Source organism: Podarcis liolepis (genome assembly GCF_965112155.1).
Source record: "Podarcis liolepis genome assembly, chromosome: 7".
In the NCBI taxonomy this organism is placed as follows: domain Eukaryota; kingdom Metazoa; phylum Chordata; class Lepidosauria; order Squamata; family Lacertidae; genus Podarcis; species Podarcis liolepis.
In genome coordinates this window covers 83,263,417-83,277,335 of record NC_139561.1, presented here as the reverse complement: position 1 = coordinate 83,277,335, position 13,919 = coordinate 83,263,417, and the positions used below count along the sequence as shown (strand labels likewise).

Genomic DNA, 13,919 nt, shown 5'->3' with positions numbered 1-13,919 from the left:
GTGTCTCATGGGGCATAGCTGTCAATGTTCTGCCGGAGTGGTGTAATAGTCAGAGTATTGAACCAGGAGGAAGAAAGACCCAGTCAAATCCCTGCTTGGCCATGATCAGGGTCTTTCAAATTTCAGCGGCACGCTATGCAAGGCCAAAATTTGGTGCACACACCCAACCTCTCGCCTTCTGTTCTGCTGAATTCACTATTTTGTAGTTGCAACACTTTGCAGCACCCCCTAGGCTTGGCTCCCAGTGCGGCGGAACCATCCGCACTTCTCAGAATCCACCTCTAACTAGGGGTACAGCCACTACTTCTCAGCTTAATCTAACCATAGATTATGGTTATTGGGAAGAGGAGAGAACTGTATGTGCTTGCTTGAGCAACCCTGGTGAAAAAAGCAGAGTATGCATATAATAAATAAGTAAAATCCATAGTGGTGCCCCAAATCCACTGCCTGTGTGGTTAGCTCATGATAAGGGTTGCACCGGTTTGTATGACCATGCTAACGGACATCGTAACATGCACTGCAACCTCCTAACTAAGCTGAATTGTACATTTCGGGTGTTGGATTCCCTTCGGTGGCTTTTCTTTGGCGTTACGGCATGGGCTGGTTTGTTGCCGCCGAAGCAGCCACATCCCTAACCAGCAGGGAGGGTTCCCACGCAGGAAAATAAACTACCAAAAGCATGCATCACAGGAGCAGGGAAAAGACTGACACAGAAAGAAATACTGGCAGGCCACAAACACACGCAAAGATGAGAAACCAGAAGGGTGCAAGGCATACCAGCCAGCTTGCTCCTGCCTGCTCCCCCTCCACACCTGCCTGAGTCAGCAGTAATGAAGGTTGTAAAGAAGAGGGATGGAACCCGTCAAAGAGGAGATTGGTTCTCAAGTACAACATCCTGGCCTATTTCAGCCATATAGCCCACAACTCTTCTCCCCGCCTTTCTGCAGCGAGCGTCACGGCCCTCCCTCCTCGCCGTCATTCCTGAAGAGAGGGCAAAGGATGCAAAAATGGCATTGGCTAAATCGGGAAACAGGTGAAGATGTTTGTCTCTCTTCTGGTCCCAGGGAAGATGAGATACAAACCAGGTAATGTCATGCGGGTTTTTTAAAAAAACAACAACACAAAAAACAGGTCTGCTTCTGTTTATGTAGGACGGGGTGGGGAACCGAGGGCCGCATTAGCTTCCGGGCAACCTTCCAAGGTCCACATGTCAGTGGTGGGCGGGGCAAGATGTAAAAGTGGGTGGGGCAATAAATGTAAATGTCACCTTGGCCCAGTAGGCTAATTTCTAGAAATAAAAATAAGAATTTTATTAATTATACCCCACCCATCTGGTTGGATTTCCCCAGAACTCTGGGAAGCTCTCAACAGAATATTAAAAACACGACCAAACATTAAAAACGTCCCTAAACAGGGTTACCTTCAGATGTCTTCTAAAAGTCAGACAGTTGTTTATTTCCTTGACATCTGATGGGAGGGCGTTCCACAGGGCGGGCGCCACCACCGAGAACGCCCTCTGTCTGGTTCCCTGTAGCCTCACTTCTCGCAGCGAGGGAACCGCCAGAAGGCCCTCAAAGCTGGATGGACCTCAGGCTGAGCGATGGGGGTGGAGACGCTCTTTCAAGTATTCAGAAACACTCATATACCCTCAGTCTATCCTCAAGCCACACAATAAAAAAGTATTCTGAGAGTTCAAGGACACATTCCAGAGAGCCAGTGTGGTGTAGTGGTTAGAGTGCAGTACTAGGACCTGGGAGACCAGAGTTCAAGTCCCACCAGCCTTCAAGTCTACACTTGGCCATGAAGCTCCCTGGGTGACCTTGGGCCAGTCACTTCCACTCAGCCTAACCGGCTTCACAGGATTGTTGTGGGAGATAGAATGAAGAGGGAGAGAGCCCTGTACGCCACCTTGAGCTCTTTGGAGAAGAAGCTGGGATATAAGTGCTACAAATAAATAAATAAATTCCACTTGGGCAGAAATGCTCAGAACGTTGAAGCAGGGATTGGTGAGGCATGTGGCCTCGGGTCACAGAGTTCCAAGGCCCAGGCCCAGAGGCCTGGATGGCTGCATTTGTCCCCCCCAACCTGAGGTTTCCCCGTCGCCCGATGTACAGGCATGCAAGCTTTCCAGTTTACACATAGCTCTTCGGCAGGAAACGTTATGTGGGATTTGCATACTAGTCCGACTTAAAGGTAAAGGGACCCCTGACAATTAGGTCCAGTCGTGGCCGACTCTGGGGTTGCGGCGCTCATCTCGCTTTATTGGCCGAGGGAGCCGGCGTACAGCTTCCGGGTCATGTGGCCAGCATGACTAAGCCGCTTCTGGCGAAGCAGAGCAGTGCACGGAAACGCCGTTTTACCTTCCCGCTGGAGTGGTACCTATTTATCTACTTGCCCTTTTTGGCGTGCTTTCGAACTGCTAGGTTGGCAGGAGCAGGGACCGAGCAACGGGACCTCACCCCGTCATGGGGATTTGAACCGCTGACCTTCTGATCGGCAAGTCCTAGGCTCTGTGGTTTAACCCACAGCGCCATCCGCGACCCACTGAAATCAATAGCACTTCGTGATCCAACCATATCTACCTGTAACCAATAGACAGCCAATGTAGTGCTCTCCTGACATTGTAGGACTACATCTCCCATCATCCCTCGCACTTTGTGCATGCTGGCTGAGGCTGATGGGAGTTGGAGTCCAACAGCACCTGGAAGCCCTGCTTTTTTCTGAGGGTACTCAAAGGTATGCAGTACCGGCACCTTTGTTGCTGTTGTTGTTGTTGTTGTTGCTAAAAAGTGTGGCACTTACGGTAACAACGTCATGGTGAGTACCAGGACCTATTTTTCTAGGAAAATAGCCCTGCCTGGAAGGCATTGCATTGGCGACCCCTGCTGCAAACCTTATTATTCTCTCCAACACTACACAGATTAAAAACATGAATATGCTTGGTTAGCACCCGAATTCTTATATCCTGGTCCCATCCCAAGACCCCACCACACACAACGACACATTGCTGAATGCCACCAATGGCATTTAGCCCCGCCCCCATTAATTTAAAGCCAATGGAATGTCTGTTCTTTTAGTTTAAGATCTATGTGAAAAACATACAGTATTCTATCCCCCGTTTAAATTATACAGCAGCTGCAGCGTATAAAATAGCAGGCTCTGCCTTAGCGATCATGTGCCCTCCTAGTGGATGCTCACTGGGTCTCCCTCCCTAGAGACGGCTCCTTCCTTGTTGTCCATCAGCTGGCAGCTGAAGACTTTCTTGTTCCAACAAGAAATTTTGGGAATTTACAGCTTTTAATTAAAGGGCTGATGCCGTGCTGTTTTTATTGCAATTATGTGTATGCTTTAAACAGATTTTATATATGTATTTTGTTTTAATTTTACCATGTTTTTAAGGATTGTCCCTCCCACCGCTAGGTTTCTGGTAGTTCATTTTTCATCTGTAACCCGCCTTGAATCCCATCAGAAAAAAAGCTGGGGTAGTAGTAGTAGTAGTAGTAATAATAATAATAATAATAATAATAATAATAATAATAATAATAATAAATGTGCCTTAGCATGTCTTAGGGAGCAATCCTAGAAGAAGATCCACTAGGGTGAGCTGGGTTAGGATCCAGCGCATCTCTGACTGGGCTGTCTTAACTCCCTCAACCTACATTCATCCAGATATACATCAGTATATTTTTCTTATCCCAGCTCACCTGAGACCTAGCTGGCTGAGCCAAACTCAGCAGATCTTAAGACAATGTAAGCCCTGGGAAAAGGGAATTCTGGAGCATGGCAGGGTCACGACCAGAGAGGAGAGGGTTAGTCTAAACCTGAGCCCATTCAGCTTGGTCACGTGACCTGGCAAAAAGGTTGGTGTGATTCAGTCACTATTTTAAAGGCTTGTTATCCTTCTGCCGGGCTTAGGCCGGCTGAGCCAGCAGTATCCCCACAGCTGAACAGAGTTCGGATCCGGTGTAACTTTATGCCAGCTTAACCTACAGTGGCTTGCTTTAAGCCAGATTCTTGTGTATAGGATTGCTCCCTTAGTGTCCATGTCCATGCATTGCCTTTATGTTTATATCTGCCACAGTCACAATGTCACGCGGCTATTTCTCACTCCGAAATTTATAGTGCAATCCTAGGCCCATATGCGCCACACTCCTAGCTGAGTGGATATAGGACAGCAGCATTTACTGTCAGAAGAGCACGGGGAGTTGGCTGAATCCTGCACAATGGCAACTTTTAATAAGACATTCCCAGAAGACAAAAGTAAGGGGCTGCACCAGAAAATATAGGACCACTGGGGATAAACATGGACTTTGGAAGCACGCCATTTAAAGAGGTGAAAGGAAAAGTGTGCAGACTTTAACCACTGAAATAAATCTTCTCCCGCCATCCAATGAATGTGAAGATACTTGGATGGTTGCAAAGAATTTTGGACTTCAAGATATTATTTGAACTGTTTGCTTTTTGTTTATTTAAAGTATTTTAAGCAAAAGATTGCATAAGACTGCTTTGTATGCAGGCTTTCCCACACCTTAGATGCTGAGGGTCATATTTTTGTCTCAACATCATAGACCAAAAGAGCCCTGGTTTTTCTCAAATCAATATGCTTCCTTTAATTTGATCTGTTTTTCACTTGAGGATCCTTGAACACGCTTTGGTTTCTGGAGGTTTGCTGTCACACAGCTCACAAAGTCCCCGTTTCAATGTCGAGTCTTAATGTTTAAAGCCCTCCATCCTTTCCTCTTCCTTTCCAGTCCTTATTTCCCCATTGTATCTCTTTCCCATGACCTTTGCTCCTCTAACTTTACCACCCTTGGCCACAGCAAGGCTTCTTAGTTTCTTCAAGGACATCATCCATCCTTCTGAGCTGCCCGCTAGGCCAGGAGTTCCACCCCAGTAGACTTATATGCAATAGTGTACGTAGTAGCAAATTCAGAAGCGCACGGCCCCTTCACGAAAGCCACAGCCATGCCCCTTCGCAGCCACACCGCTTCTAAGATTATACAGTAAGCTTATCATTATACAATAATAATAATAAGGGATGCATTGCAGATCTCCATGTATTGTCTCTCAGCTTGTTTCCCTATTTTCCATGCACATACATGGGCAAACGATTTGGAGTGCTCCAATGTCCTCTTCTGATTTAAGATGTTTCCTCCCCCCCCCCCCCCGCCACCATGAAGTTCCATCGTACGTAACAGAACCTGCACACTCTTCTCTGGAAATTGAAACACTTTGTGTTTTCAGCTTTCCTAAATGCGTAGCTTTGGAGCGTACAGTGGCCAGACAGCTCCCCTTTCATGCTGATTGGGTGGCACTAGGGCAATGGAGATAGGCACTCTGCAGGGAACTTGCTGCATTCAACCCCTGCCCTTTAACCATGGCACCACTGCCTATATGATGCCACCATCGCTCACCCGTCCTCTCTCAAAGCCAACGTTCCTTTGGGAGCATCAGCTGAGAAGCCTCCTACGTAAAACGTTTGCTCATACAGTGGTACCTCGGGTTAAGTACTTAATTTGTTCCGGAGGTCCGTTCTTAACCTGAAACTGTTCTTAACCTGAAGCACCACTTTAGCTAATGGGGCCTTCTGCTGCTGCCGCGCCGCCGGAACACAATTTCTGTTCTTATCCTGAAACAAAGTTCTTAACCTGAAGCACTATTTCTGGGTTAGCGAAGTCTGTAACCTGAAGCGTATGTAACCTGAAGTGTATGTAACCTGAAGCGTATGTAACCTGAGGTACCACTGTATTACTCAATCCATTTCTCTCTCCTTCAAACCTTTCCTCCAGGCCCCGTTCCTCCTTCATGTTCCATTGCCCAAACTTTTACTGACACCTGATTCTTCCTCCAGTCCAGGGACTTTTCTAATCACCCTGATTATGCTTATTTTACTGAAAGTACCACCACAGGTGTAGCAGCAGCAGTACCAAGACCACCACCACCAGTAGCAGCAGAAATTTCATGGCAGATTCTCTGGAGACTTCAGCAATTATCCCATCACTAAATAGTCTATAAGGATACAGGCATGTGGGTTAGGGGAAGACAATTCCCAACTGGACAGGTGTGCAGCTACAGTGGTGCCCCGCAAGACGAAATTAATTCGTTCCGCAATTTTTGCCGTCTAACGAATTTTTCTTCTTGCGAAGCACGGTTTAAACGGTTTAACAAAGTCGCAAGACGTTTTCGTCTTGCAAAGCAAGCCCATAGGGGAATTCGTCTTGCGAGGCAAATCGCGAATGAAAAAACCTTTCGTCTAGCGAGTTTTTTGTCTTGCGAGGCATTGTCTTGCGGGGCACCACTGTAGTTTGCATTTATAGTGTGGGCATGTCAATAGTTGTTCAGGGCAGAGCAACAAATGGCCTCCCAAAATTTTCCACCTTGCTAGTGAGCAGTCAAATGGGGGGGGGGGAAGCATTTCATCAATGGTGTGGAGCTAGTTTCCTCTACCAGTAGTACTTGGGGTGTGGGTGTGTGGGTGTGTGTAAAAGAAAATGATCTTCTGAAAAATTCCAGCTCAATATGGAATTGAAGCCCTACCGCTAGTTCATACTAGTTGATGAAGGAAGCAATGACCAAAGAAGAAAGAGCTGGAAGGAGGAAGGGAGCAAGCCCCTGCTTCCTTCAACAATACTAAATTACAGTACATGTATATCAAAGCACGATCCACAGCGGTGCCTGAGATTCTCCACCCTATTTGTGAGCAGCAAACAGGCTTAAATTCTCCAATTGTCAAGTCTGAAAAATAATATTCACAGAATCTTTATATTTTTTTAAAAACACCATTGTCTTATAAGTTTGGGTCCAGTTCTATTTTTGAAAGCTGTTTCTGTTGGAAGTGTTGGGATTCAACTCAGCTTTTAGTAAGACTGGGGTCATTTGCGGGGATGGGAGGGAAGATAGATAGTAGAGAGGGGGAACCCCCCAGGTTTCTGACCTAACTTGCCCTGACCTTCCCTCTGATACCTCTTAGAGATCCTGATCTCATTTCCTACTCCTCCCTTCCCCCTTCATCCCACCAAAAGAGAGGAAACATCTTGTGGGACTCTTGAGATCAAAGACCAAGCGAGGCCCCTGACATCTCAAACTTTGTTAGACAGAACTAGGGACTCTTTTACTGTCAAGCATGTGTTTTGTAAAAAAAAATTAAGCTTTCTTATTTTCCCCATACTAAATGTCTCTGTATGGTTGCTTCCAAGCACAAGTGTGTACCTGTCAAGGTACATCTGTGTCAGTGCACAGTTCAGACTTCCACTGGTGGGATGTAAACTCCACATGCTTCCCATTGCTAATTGCCAACTGTTGAGGAGCAGTGTTAGTTTAGAAAATTAATTAATTTGATTTTTATACAGCCCTTCATCTGTATATCTCAAGGTGGCTCACAACACCAACACATTCATTCTCTCACTTGTTTAATATGTAATAATTTACCTGAATGAACCTTACTTATAGATTGAAGGGTTGCAACACCTCCAAGATAACCAAATTATGAACGCTGTAAGTGAGGGATGGGCTCTTGCTTATATTCACAAATGATGCCCTCAGCCCCTGAGGACATTTACCTAAAAGTAAGGCTTTTCAAGGGACGCGGGTGGCGCTGTGGGTTAAACCACAGAGTCTAGGACTTGCTGATCAGGAGGTCGGCGGTTTGAATCCCGCAACGGGGTGAGCTCCAGTTGCTCGGTCCCTGCTCCTGCCAACCTAGCAGTTCGAAAGCACGTCAAAGTACAAGTAGATAAATAGGTACCGCTCCGGCGGGAAGGTAAACGCCGTTTCTCTGCGCTGCTCTGGTTCGCCAGAAGCGGCTTAGTCATGCTGGCCACATGACCAAGAAGCTGTATGCCGGCTCCCTCAGCCAGTAAAGTGACATGAGCGCCGCAACCCCGGAGTCGTCCGCGACTGGACCTAATGGTCAGGGGTCCCTTTACCTTTTAAGGCTATATTCCCATGCACACATCGCTCCATTGCACTGGACCCAAAAGGTGACTTATTTTCGAAGTAAATGTGCACAGGAACATCTAATGATGCGGACTATAGTCCATGAAAAATAAATGCGTCAATATTTAAGATGTCACAAGACGTCTTGTTGCTGAAAACTGGGGGAGGGGGAGGAGGGATAGTGATTTGTGCTCAGGTCCTGCTAAATGGTTTCCCACGGTGGGGGGGCCTGGTTGACCACTGTGAGAACTGAGCTAGACTGGCCTCATCCAGCAGGCTCTCCTTTTTCTGTTGTTCTTAAAGTAGGTGGGATTGTGTAACAAGATGAACCCAGAAATGACATCCTATAAAACGTGAGACCTTTAATCTCAGGGTCGTGGGTTCGAGCCCCACATTGGGCAAAATATTTCTGCTGTGCAGGGATGACCCTCATGGTCCCTTCCAACTCTACAATTCTATGATAAAAGAGGGTTGTAGCTAACATTCATCCTACTCAGAGTAGACCCATCCACATTGTCCTTTGTTTCAAAAGGCTTTCCTCTGAGCAGGACTAACCCTTGATATGATCCATACATAGAAACCTGTCATGGTTCAGGGGAGTTCAGAAGTCAGAACCATTTCTATATGTTTCAAGTCCATCCTGTCCCTGAATCTCAAAGAGCGCTGATGGCATGAATTCCATAACACATTTACATCAAGTTACAGATAGGTAGCCGTGTTGGTCTGCCATAGTCAAAATAAAAAAATTCCTTCCAGTAGCACCTTAAAGACCAACTAAGTTAGTTCTTGGTATGAGCTTTCGTGTGCATGCACACTGAAGAATATCTGAAGAAGTGTGCATGCACACGAAAGCTCATACCAAGAACTTAGTTGGTCTTTAAGGTGCTACTGGAAGGAATTTTTTTATTTTGACATTTACATCAAAGCATTCTGTAAGGAAAATTGCTATCATGCCCATTTTGCAGAGAGCAAACTGTGGCTGAAGGTCGCACTGCTCAATGCCACCCAAGGGCTCCATTGCTGAGCTAGGAGACAGCGCTCAACTTGATTCCCAAATGCTGGGCGTAAGCTCTGGAAGCAGTTCAGTAAAGGCAAGAAAATGCTACTTGCAATGTCTTCAGAGCCTTTCCCTCACAATTAACCACAATCACGCCTTGCACATCATTGAATTAATACAACACAGCTGAAAGGTGCAAATAATAATAATAATAATAATAATAATAATAATAATAATAATAATAATAATTTATTATTTGTACCCCGCACATCTGGCTGGGCTTCCCCAGCAACTCTGGGTGGCTTCCAACAAAGATTAAAAATACATTTAAACGTCACATATTAAAAACTTCCCTTCAGATGTCTTTTAAATGCCAGGTAGTTGTTTATATCTTTGACATCTGGTGGGAGGGCGTTCCACAGGGCGGGCGCCACTACTGAGAAGGCCCTCTGTCTGGTTCCCTGTCACTTTGCTTCTCGCAGTGAGGGAACCACCAGAAGGCCCTCGGCGCTGGACCTCAGTGTCCAGGCAGAACAATGGGGTTGGAGATGCTCCTTCAGATATACTGGGCCAAGGCCATTTAGGGCATTAAAGGTCAACACCAACATTTTGAATTGTGCTCAGAAATGTACTGGGAGCCAATGTAGGTCTTTCAGGGCCAGTGTTATATGGTCTCGGCGGCTGCCCCCAGTCACCAGTCTAGCTGCCGCATTCTGGATTAGTTAGTGGGTAACAGTGAGTTAGTGGGTAACAGTTACCCTTCCCTAGCCATGGCCACTTCAACGGCCATTTTAAATACCAAAATGTATTACACCGCTTTTTTAGGACAGGCAGGGTTGTATCTGCACCTGCAGCAGCAGAATAATAAGGTAGCATGGTCCTGAGGTGTGGAAGAGAGAGGGCTATACCGCTTCAAGAATGCATAGGTGGATGGGAGTGGGGTGGGGTGGGGGGACGGTACACCCCCCTTTGACTGCTCCCCTACATTTAGACTTAAGCCTGAGGGCAAATTCTGTCATGTTACTGCTCTGTGTAAGCTGCTCTGGGAACCTTGTGGGGGGTAGCTGAAAAGCAGGTAAAAAAAAAGGAAACATAAATAAATGCTTAAAAAAAATATTCGGGCACTTGCACAGACAAAGAGGCTGAAGCTATGACCTTTCTGTCTTGTGCTGGACTGAGGTATGCCTCCCCCCCCCCACCTTCAAAAATTTTTTTGAAATCCACCACACCACCTGTTGTCTGAAGTGGGTCAGCCTACTGCCACTCACTGTATTCTGCTGCACTTCTATGAGGGCTCTGGCTTTGGTGAGTCTCCCAGGGATGATTATTCCAAAATTGATGGGTGACCAGCCAGCCAAGGAGAAGGCCTCTTTGGGTGCCTTTGATGCCTTAACATTATTAGAGGGTCAAAGAGTTTGGCTTCCAGGCTTCCTGGAGCCTCGGCACCGCTCTCTTCCAAAAACCAATCTGCACTGAAGCCAGTCTGACACGCTAGCCTTTCTAGGGCAACGCTAACTGTAACGTGTGGACAAGGAGATAGATATCTTCTTGACAAGCCCACCAATTAATAATACAGCTTTCTCCCCCCCCCCCGAGATAATTTAAGCACTTTGGGTATACTGCATGTATAGTCTGCATAAAGAATGGCTTACAGACCTTTCCCCGGGGTTTTTAAAAGGAGCTAGGTTGTATCAAAGGCAATGAAAAAAAAACCTGAATTACCGTCTGCCCACCAGCGTTTACAGGAGTGGCATTGAACGCTGGTTCTAGGTCTCCCCTCCTTCTCCCCTCTCGGTTAGAATAGGCATGGAACCTGATGGCAAAACGCGTGAGGACTAGTGGAATGATTAACTCACATTCGGTGGAAGGTAGCAAAACTTAAGACAACAATTATAGCTTTAGCCCGGAATTGAGGATGGGGGCCTTGCATAGAATTAATTCACAGGGGGATGGTGTGCTTGTGTGAAAGGAGAGACAGATGGAGAGGTGGGAGTCTAAGCTGATTCGCAAAATCCTCTCTTCGTGTCTAAAACCACGAAGTATTTCACTACCTCAGCATTCTGCGATCTGGTGATCCACTCGCCACGCCGCTAAGAAGTCGAGACAGTTTGGTTCCCGTCATTTCAGCGAGGATTGTCCGGCGCCAAATCCATTCCATTCTGTTTAACTGGCGGATGGATCTGGCCGTGTAAGAAGAGGGTGCAGATATCCACACTTTGAGGGGTGCACACGTGTACGTGTGAGCCACCGAGCAGAGGAATGCTATTTTGTGTTTACTCGGAAGTAAAACCCTGCTGATTTCAAGCTAGTGTGCTTTAGAATTTGTAGCCCTAGATTGTAAGCCCTTTGGGACGGAGACCTCTCGCTCACTGTCCCATATTGCGCGATGTAGATTTTCTGCTATTGCTATTCAGAAACTGTGCCACATATCTCGCTACATCTAACCTTCCCTAAGAGATATTTCCCGTTACACACTCACACGCAAGCGCACATTTCAAGAAGGGTAAGCTCCACTGGTGGGGGAGAACTAAGTTCGGGGTCTCCCCCCCCCCCCAGCGCTTGACTCAAGCACCACCACCCCCGCCAAGCACTGGAAATTCGCTTCTCCTCAGCCAGTGTTCAATTTCTAAAACGAGAGGTCCCGGGTTCAAGACCCCTAACCTACTGAACTCCTTTTCTTCTGATGCGTATTTGCTTAACGCGCAAGCTGGAGATGGAAGAAGTTTTGCCTAGTTAAACTCAAGTCCTCCATATCCAGCCAACGATCGCTTGCGTGATGGGGATGAGGGTGGATAGTATTTGTGGAAGCCACATCACACACGCTTCGTAATGTGAAAGGTGGCGTAGCGTGGGGGGTGCAGGGGGGGCCGGCCGCACCGGGAGCAACATCTGGGGGTTAGGGTTAGGGGGCGCAAATCCACGGGTTAGGGGGCGCAAATTACTTGCCTTGCCCCGGGTGCTGACAACCCACGCTACGCCACTGGTGAAGAAGCATTTCTCCTGAACCTCAGGTGGCCGCCTCTTTCTCATACCATCCTGCCAGCCAACCTCATGACATTATTGGTAGGGAAAAAATAATCACAGCTGAAGGTGAGCCACCCATGATTTGCGGTGTTGGCGGCGGCCAGACTTGGCAATTTATAGGTCAGGCTTAAGGAACTAGTGGCTGAAAGGCAAGTGGGGTCATGATGACCCCAGAAACTTCGGTGTGATCTCAGTGATCCCCCTCTTCCACCAGCCCAGCTGCTCCTCTCTGCATTTCCGGGGCACCACTTCCCCAAATGCCCGGGTCCCTGGACTCCCTCCAGTTCCATACGCCTCTGGTTTCACCCCCCGCACAGCCCAATAATATGCATAAATGGAGTTTCGCGGGCCTATGCCTCACAGCCACACTCTTGGGTCCATGGGGAAGGGAGAGGAAGAGCTTTCACTCCTGAGAACTTCAGATGCAACCTCTGCTCCAAAGGATGGAGTTCTACTGTTCCACCTTTTACATAAGACGACGATTACTACTACTACTGTACTACTACTACTACTACTACTACTACCAATAATCTTGAGCAAAAGTATTGCTTCGCTCTTGGAACTCCGAGTTCCAAATTCCAGGACACACACCACCCCCAAATACTACTTATCATTTATACAGGGCGCTTGCAGCGCAAGTCTCTGCATGTTTACTCAGAAGGAAGCGCCTCTACACTCAAAGGGACTTGCTCCCAAAGAAGTGTAAGCACACGATTGTAGCCTTAGGCTGCAAACTTATGCTGACGCACTTACCTGGGAGTAAATCCCACTGAATTCAATAGGGATTTCTCCTGGAATACGATTGCCCCGTTAGGGCGCTTAAAGTGTTTCGCATACCTTACCTCAGTGATCTTCACAACGGCCCTGTAAGGTAGTTCAGTGTTTATTACCTTGGATGGCGGGGGTGGAGGCTAAGAATGAGCGACTTACCCCTGGCCACTTAGTGCTCACACGGCAGTGGAGAAATTTGCACCTGGGACTTGCTGGTTTCCAACGCCTGGGGAACGCAGTTCCCTGTTATTATCACCCAATCTGCAGAATTTTGGTGTGTGTGTGAGAGAGAGGGATGTGTTGGGGGGTTGAGTTTCAGCAAGAACGCTTTGCCTAAGGCCATTCATTGACTTCGAGGCTGAGGTGGAATTGCAATGGGGGACCTGGGCGGCTCACAGCTCAGTCTCTTAACCACTACATTGCACGGGCTGCACGGTCTCCTCTTTCCAAAGATTCCCTTTGGGGGTCTTCCTCCCTGATCTCCTGCCCTCTTCCATTTCCCCCGGGGTGGGGGAGAGGGAGGTTCGGCCAGCCCTTCTCCCCCATCCTCCGCCAACCCCCCACCCCACCCCGGTCGGCCCAGCTGCCCCGAGGCTCCCGCTCCTGCCCTCCCAGAGGGGCGCGTGTTTGCCATGCCAGGCGCGTCCGCAGCCCGGCCGGCTCTCAGGCGCAGGGAGGCAGTTTAGCGCTGATGGATACACACACTTGTCTCTTAATCTCCGGAGCCTCTGATCAATACGCTATTTCCCTTTGTTGCCAGAAATTTCGATCCCCTGCCCTGGAATTAGGTTCCCTGCCTTAATCTAAACGGAAACCGGCTTCCAGTTAGCTGGGGAGCGAGGAGGGGAGGGTGGAGAGGGGAAAAGGGGAGGGTGAGTGAGCGAGAGGAGAATGGGAAAGGACAGGGAGAGAGAGAGAGAGAGATGGGAGGGGAGAGAGAGAGAGAGAAAGAGAGAGAGAGGAAGAAGGGATGAGAGAAGAAGCAAGAAGGAGGGGAGGGTCGGAGCACGAAAGGGTGTGAGAAGGAAAAACGAGTTGGGAGAGGAATGATTGGGTGGAGGGTGTGTAGGTAGGGAAGGAAGGAAAGAAAGAAGAAAGGAAGGGAAGAAGGAGAGATGGATAGATGGACAGATATCACAGACCTCATTTCCTCCACTTTTAGAAGTGGGACCATAACTCCCTGCCATATCAG

The 13,919-nt window shown here is 47.8% G+C and overlaps 1 protein-coding gene across 2 annotated transcripts in view; it reads right to left on the bottom strand.

Moving 5' to 3' along the window:
• ERFL (ETS repressor factor like) overlaps positions 1-13,919 on the bottom strand; it is a 159,883-nt gene that overhangs the window by 62,948 nt on the left and 83,016 nt on the right. The window lies entirely within an intron of this gene.